The following is a 7,592-nucleotide window of genomic DNA, read 5'->3' on the forward strand; positions in this document are numbered from 1 at the left end:
GGGGGAGCATCTGGATGTTCGAGGGGCATCCTGACTCTGTGCCTCTTGTCTTGTCAGGTACTATTTGTTTCTGAAGACAGGCTCAGACATCCCTGTCAGGGAGTAATGGCACAACCACATTGTCCAGTGCCCACACCCATGGGAATTCCCCAATGACACCACATCCAGTGGTGCCTTCCTTATACAGAAAGGCTCTTGCTACAGATGTTAGGTAGGATTTGGATTTCTGCGATGCTGAAATCCCTCACTCTAATAGATATTTACTTTATTTTTAAAAATTTATTCATTTATGCTAAAAGTTTTGATCCAAATATTGAGTTCTCTCAGTTTGATTGCTTTTTGTTTTGCTTTGTTTTGGTTCCCCCCCCCCCCCCCCCCGCCCCGTTGCCATGCCTTGCTAGTGGAGTTTACCTTTGCTCAGGAATAGTTGGCGCCCCACATGAGAATTTCCTGTGTCACTAACTAGTTAAGTGTTCAAGTCAATCCTTGACTCATAAACCAGAAAAGGCCTTTCACATTTTCACTGAGGGTGCAAATGGTGTTTAATGTACGAGGCTGCCTCACTTCATGGCTGCCACAGGAAGGGGAGGACCAAAGGCAAAGGAGGGTAACAAAATGGTGATGCAGAAGCAGCATTCAGTGATGAAGGGAATGGTGAAAAGAGAGAAGGTTGCCAGCTTTGCACATTTCAGTGCAGAGCCTGCAGGCTGCAACAGACAGCAATATATTGAAGGTGTGGTATTCTATGTGTACCTTGTCTTGAGCTTTCTGAAACCCTGTCATTTTGAGGGTACTTCTTTTAATATGCTGCTTTGCTTTGAAAAGTCTCTTCCAGGCTGTAGCAGTTAGGTTCTAGGAGAAACTGCTCTAGGGGAACTGAAAGATAGTTTTCTGGAGACCCCCACAGCTAATGGCTGGGACCATCTCCACTGACTTATCATGACATGCCTATGCCATCGCAGTTTGGCTTTTTGCTTCAATTGAGCTATGGTCCACAACTTGCCCATGGCTGTTTAAATCTCAACCCACTCCCAGGCTCCTGACTGGCTGCAGTGATTACCTTGCCCTGAAACAAAACCCAGGTGCAGTTCTGCAGGGAGCTGCTCCATACCTAGTATGGATGATTGGGTGCCAGGTTTGGCTCACCACGCCTCACAGAGCTTTCCAACACCATCCACACTGTAACATCTCAGAGGTGTGCAGCCTACAGCATTTTGCTATGGAAGCACTCAGCTCAACAGTTAATACTGTCTTTACCTCACTTTGGACCTTGTAAACTGATCAAAACACACATATGTAACACCCAGAGCTCAAAGAAGACAGTGTGCCTACAGTAACGACACCACAGTGTGCTCCTGGGAACTGATCAACTTGGCCAGGAGGGATGGAACAGTAGACAGGACCAGAGTCCTGAGAACAGGTATGTTCAAGCAGCAGAGGTGTAGCCTGAGATTTTGGACCCAGCTCTGTGCCATCCTCTCACGTGCTCGGCCATGGGGCTGTGCAGCAGCACATCAGGACAAGTGTCTGGGCAGAAGCAGGTGGGGAGCCTGCTGAAATTCTCTTGGGTGCCGAGGGTCTGGCACATCTCTCACGATCTTCTGAGGGAGAAGTTTTTCAGCAGGAGCCAGGTGACCGCACACGGGGGCAGAGGATGCTGCGAGGACCGACGGCCGAGCTGCGGCGGGGCGGGGACGGAGCGGAGCCGAGCGGGCGTGCAGGGGTGCGGGCAGGGCCTGGGCGGGCAGCGGGGGCCAGGGTCGGGGCGGTGGGGCGCCGCGAGGGGCGGAGGGCCGGCTCACGCCTCCGCGGGGCCGCCCCGCTGCAGTCTCCCGGCAGCCCGGGAGGAGGAGACGGCGGGGCGCGCAGGCAGCAGCGGGGTAGCCCCGCGGAGACGGACGTCAGGCGGGCGGCAGCTCCGCGCCCCTCCGTTCGCGCCCCGTGACCTCCGGCCCCATGTCGGCGCCCGCCACCCCCCGAGTCCCACCACGGCCCTGGGCCACCCTGCTGCTTCTCGCCGCCTTGCTGCCCGCCGCCGCACCAGGTAGGCAGCCGCCCCGGGCGCCCGCCCGGGGATGACTCCGCTGTCCGTGGTGAGCGTCTCTTGGCCCCTACGCCCGGCGTGCCCGGCTTGCCTCCGTGGGCTGCGTGGCGTAGAGGTGTGCCGCGAGGCTCAGGGGCTGTGTCGGGGCGCTGCGGTGACGGGGGACCGTCTGGGTCTTCTGGGACGCCGTGGGGTGGGGTAGCACCGCTCCTTGTCCTCTCCCGACCTAAGCCAGGCAGCACGGCGGCACCGCGGGGGACACTCTTCCCGAGCCGGGCCGGGACACCTCTCGTGTTCCGGCGCCGCGGCAGGAACACCTGCCGCCCCCCGTGTTTCTGCTGGTTCCTCCGCTGCTGCCGGGGCCGGCGGCCCGAGCGCTGCAGCGCCGGTCTCTCGCAGGCTGGGGTGGGAGACCGAGCGCGGAGGGGTCTGTGCAAAGGCGGGCGAGCCCCAGCACTGCCGGTCTAGGGGACCTCTGCGGTTCTTGGAGGTAGGGATCCTCCACGGGTCAGCTTCTTTGGCTCGGCCCCGCTGGGGTCAGCAGCCGGGCGCGGGGCTACAGCCCGCAGGGACGCTCCCGGCTAAACCTGAGCTGAGAGCAACGAAGGGCTCACTCCCTCTTGCCTTTAGTCTGTGGATGCCTTATTTCCATGATCCCTTCGTCCCATCCGTCTCTGCGCAAGAGTTCCACTCGCCGGTTAACGGCGTTGACAGCTGGAGCCCCGCGAACAGCTCTCTGGCTGCTCAGGCGAGATCCCTCTTTTTTTCTTTCCCTTTTCACTCCCGCCGCCGGAGCCCTGAGTCAGTCCGGGCGAGGCGGCTGCTGCTGTAAGGGACTCTACTGCCTCTCTAGTTTAAACTGGTTTGTAGATGGGGTGGTGGGGTGCGATGGTAGATCTACCCCGTCCTGACCCGCGTGGCAGTAGTGTGCGTCAGCTGCAGCCCCGAGGCACTTTTTGCACTGCAGGCAATACAGAGCCCCGTAGCTGCCTCAGCTTGTGCCAGAGCACGGGCTAGAGGCACGGTATAGAGGGAGACATTTCAGCACCAGCTTTTGACTGCTGGGGTTACAGTAACCAGGGCTATAGGGAGACACCTGCTCGCTGACTCTGGATGTGGTGACTGTCTCATCGCCATCCCTGTGCTGTAGTTGCAGAGGAGGCAGCCAACGACTAAAGCATCCGATGATCTAGCATTTCTGGGCTGGAAAGGAGAACTTGGACCTAATGTTACCCACAGCTCCTGGTGGGTGTTAGTGTGCAACTAAACAAACTGGAAAGATGTACTTAACCTGGAAGAAGGGAAAGATCTTTAAGCCCAGTTTATAGACCCTTTGCATCATGGGCTGATGAAAGTGTGTGGATCCCAGGGTCCAGCAGAGTGCATTTGCAGGAGGCTGAGTGCAGCACAGCTTTGTTGGCAGGTACCATGTATCTACTACTGTCTCTCTTTCCAAGACTTGCTGTGCCTATCCAAGTAAAGTCTGGAATCACTCTCCTGGAAGTGGGTTTGTGGAGTCACTGCACTATGGCAGTGGGAAATGGAGGGAGAGCTGGATGTCCTGTTCCTGGGACTGCCTTCTGGCAAGCAAGATGAGAGAGGAGGGAAGGAAGCAGGGGAGTTTGTGTGCTGATAGCAGATCCATGGGAATTGGAGCTCTGAGGGAAAGTGTTAACTGTTGAGCACAGGCAGACTTTTGCGTCTGTGACAGTGTAATGTTTGAAGTGATTTTAGTGGACTCTGAAACTTCACTGAAAATTTTGGTTGTAACATCCGTGCAGTCTTTGTTTGCAGTCCTACACCAATGCGTTATAAAACCAAGCCAATTTCTGAACAAACCCAAATGTCCTGGCGTAGCACTGCACAGAGCTCTGCGTGCTTCCCAGCAATGGACCTCTGGAGCACAGCAGAACCTGCTGGAGTGGGAGCACTGTGCTGTTAACCTCAGAGCAGCTGTGCAGGACTATGTGTGACCTGCACATATGCTCCTTGTCCCAGTGGTGTGCTGGCCATGCTGACTGGGTACCACTTTCCTTCTCTTGTCTAGAGTGTAGTTTATAAGCCCACTAAATCCAGATTGTGCCCTGGACAAGTGCAATCTCAGGCAGGAGGGCTGGTGAGTGGCTGGAGTTCTTTTTTTTTCAAATAAAAACTATTGCTGAGTGCCTTTGCTGCCCTCGGCTCTGCTTTCTTATCTTCCAGCTGTGTTTGAAACTGTCCCTCTTGTCCTCCTTTCTTTGCCTTTCCAGCATGTGCTCTGTCTAGGTGAACTGTCACAAACTCACCCTGCACTTTGGAGCCTTTGCTCAAGTGCTGTGTCTGTGAAATGCGGAGGCTGCCTTGGCTCAGTGGAGGGGCACTGACAAAGGAAATGAAAGAGCCCTTCATTTTGTATGTGGAAAGAAAGAAAAGATTTTTCCCCAGTGAGGGTCTGGCATCAGGCTGGTGCTGTCATTGACTATGCTTCCATTTATCAAAATGGAAAGTTGACGTGGAGCCTATGCTTGGAATTGCTGTGGGCAGTCTGTCAGGCCAAGGAAGCGTAAGAGAGGAGTGTTGTGCTGGAGCCAGCTTAGGGGGCAGATCCCATTCGTGTGTTGCCAAGAGAGACTTCTGTTGCTTGCTGCCACATCCCTTGTGTGGAAGGTTGGATACTAGTGGTGAAAAGCAGTCTTTCAATATAAACCCTTCTCAGTTGCTTTCATATAAACAATATTCAAGTACCACCTGTGGCCAGTGCAAGAAATTTGGAGGAACGTTAAGAAAAGTCTGCATAGAGCATGAGGCTTTCTGACAGCAGCACTAACTGATTTTCCTTCCTTGTCTAGACTGTGTGACATAAATTGGGAAAGCAGAAGGGTGTCCAAGGGAATTTTCCACTTCATTTAGCTCTAAGGAATGTATCTTCTCAGTTATTTAGGACAATGCTGTAATGGTCTGAACTGTATAGCTCTGTTTGTGTCAGAGGTATGAAAGCCCTGGTGCTATCCAAGACTGTAATTCCAGCTCTTCAGACTGCACATGAACTGAGGTTGGCTGGACATGTGCTTTCAGAAGCTGAATTATACAGAAAGAAAGTAGAGGGGGACTGAGTAGATCGTGCAGCGAAGCAAAGCATGTTTGTAGAGGGAATGGGATCTTGTCTGTAATCCAGTGCATTAAGTAAGCATTAGTACGTAACGCTTTCCTCAGACACATTCAGTGCTCAACTGGCATTGATATATGTCATGCAGGACACTGAAGTGCTAAATGTGGCTTCTGAGTCAAGATAACTGAGGTTGGACTTCATGTCTACTGCAAGTTGTGTGTGGCAGTCTGCAGGAGGTTTGTTGGCTTCAGATCGATGAAGCAAAGCAGTGTTTTCACCAGACTCCATTTCTGGTGCATGTCTAGGACCCGTGGTTTCTCCAGCTGTCAGCTGTGTCACAGAGCTTTTGCAGGAAGTGTCCAGGAGTGTGGCTAAGTTGGCATTGGGATGTGCTGGCATCAGGCATTGCATCTCTAAAATTTACAGCGCTCCAGCTCATCTATAACTAGTACTGGAACCTTCTCCTGACTAAAGTCTTCTGGAGTGAGCCTGTGTTTAGTAGTCTGAGTGTGATCCCAAATACTGAGAAACTTGCAGCCAAACCACCACTTTTTTTAAAGTTTTGAAATGCCAAGATTCACTTATTTAATTGAGTTGTCTGTCTTCATAAATTAGAATTCCTTAACCCATGACGTGCCACCATGAAGTGCTGTTCTTTACCCCCCGAATCTCCAGCTGTATTGTGCTCTTGTGTATCCTTGTGCAGCCCTGCAGACACTGCACTGGTCCCTCAGGCAAATATCAGTGCTCCCTGTTGTGCTTTTCACCTCTCCAAATTGTCAGTTGTCTTTTCTGTTTTACAGCCCAGCCCTGTAGAGCAGCAATGGTTTCACTACAGGATTACTTTCACCCCTTTGAGTGCAGCTGAAATTTCACTTGTTTGGAATTCTGAATGTTTTCATTATTACTCATGATGAGAGATAGCTTCACCTCTTCAGCCCGTGCCCCTGCCCAGCACAGCAGAGAGGTTGTGAGTCGGTGAAATCCAGAGGGAAGCAGCAGATCTTGAAGCTGGGGCAATTCTTTCCCTCTGCCTCATGAGGAGCCAAAATGTTTTGTTTCCATGTGGGCTGGGAACTTTTATTTTGCTTACATTTGCACTGACACTGTAGGCTGTGAGTACAGCTTGCATTTTCAGGGCGATAAAGGAGTGGTAGGTCTCTTGAAGAAATGAGAGGTTGTCTGGAGGAGTCTTCACTAGTATCAAGGCTTTGAAGTTACATTTCCATTTTCTTATGTGTGTTTGCTATACTGCTGCTTATTCCACTCTGTTGCTGGCTGCAAAACCTGCAGTCTGTGTTGAATGTTCACAAGCTGCAGTGCCAAAATAAGCACTGCCAAGATCAAGACAGTGGCTTAAAAAGCACAAGTTTTAAGTAACAAGAACTGCTGAGATCTTTCACTTTGCTGTGTGTTTTCTGAATCTCGGGACACATGTTTCTAAGTTTTCCTTCACACCCTGGATGTCTAGGGATTTAGAGGGGTAGTAGGGTTTAGTCTGCATCTCCACTACCTGCCTCTTATCAAAGAGGCATTTATACCAGCAAGGGGATTTTGCAATGACACTGTACTTGGCTGGGTGGGCTCCTGATGCTCTGATCCAGCTCTCACATTTATTCTTACCTGCAGACACCAGTAGCACTTGCCTGCAGCACCTCCTTAGTTGGATTCATTTCCTTTGGGGACATACGAGCACCTGGAAAGTGTCAGGTTTCCCTGATTCCTCTTTAAACTTTAGACAAGCTTGTAATGAAAAAGAAATTTTTCTACAGCACACCACATGGTTGATCACTTAACTACTATACTGGCAGCAGAGTTAACAAGAGTGACACCAAACAGCATTTACATGGTGGCTCCTGCATCACGTAGTCTTGTCTTGCCTGGGGAGACAGGAGGTTGTGCTGTCAGTTCATGTTCCTCTGGTCCCCAGCAAGATCTGTGCAGGTTGCTGAGCTCACTCTGCCTCCTTTGTCCTGGAGGGCATCTCAGTATCCACCTCTCTCCAGACCTCTCATCCTATGTCCTGCCCTCCTAAGACATGCAGAACTGACCACGCTTCAGTGCCTCTGAAGTCTCTCTGTGTGTGGCTCCATTTTGGTGAAGGTGCTTGCATTTGGCCCCCAAGAGTGGAGACATAAGGAAATGTGGAATAAAGAGTGAAGTAATGTAGAAATTGTGTGCTCTAAACAAAGAGTTTTTCCTAAAGAAAGGGAATATTAGTTACATGAGATGAGTTTAGTTGGTAACAGGCATCAACAACTCAGTTTACCTTAAAATACCTGCGAGAGAAAGTAGATGTGACGGGCAAAACATGCTGCCATGTCTGGTGGCTCTCAATGCCCACCACACAGCCTGAGCCCTGTCATGCACCTGGGCAGCCCTCACAGAGCCCCTAGATGCACCTGCTGTCAAGGGAGGTGAGCGTGGGAGCAGCACACTGTGCCAACCTGTGCCGTGACT

This window comes from Dryobates pubescens, chromosome 6 (genome assembly GCF_014839835.1).
Source record: "Dryobates pubescens isolate bDryPub1 chromosome 6, bDryPub1.pri, whole genome shotgun sequence".
Classification (NCBI taxonomy): domain Eukaryota; kingdom Metazoa; phylum Chordata; class Aves; order Piciformes; family Picidae; genus Dryobates; species Dryobates pubescens.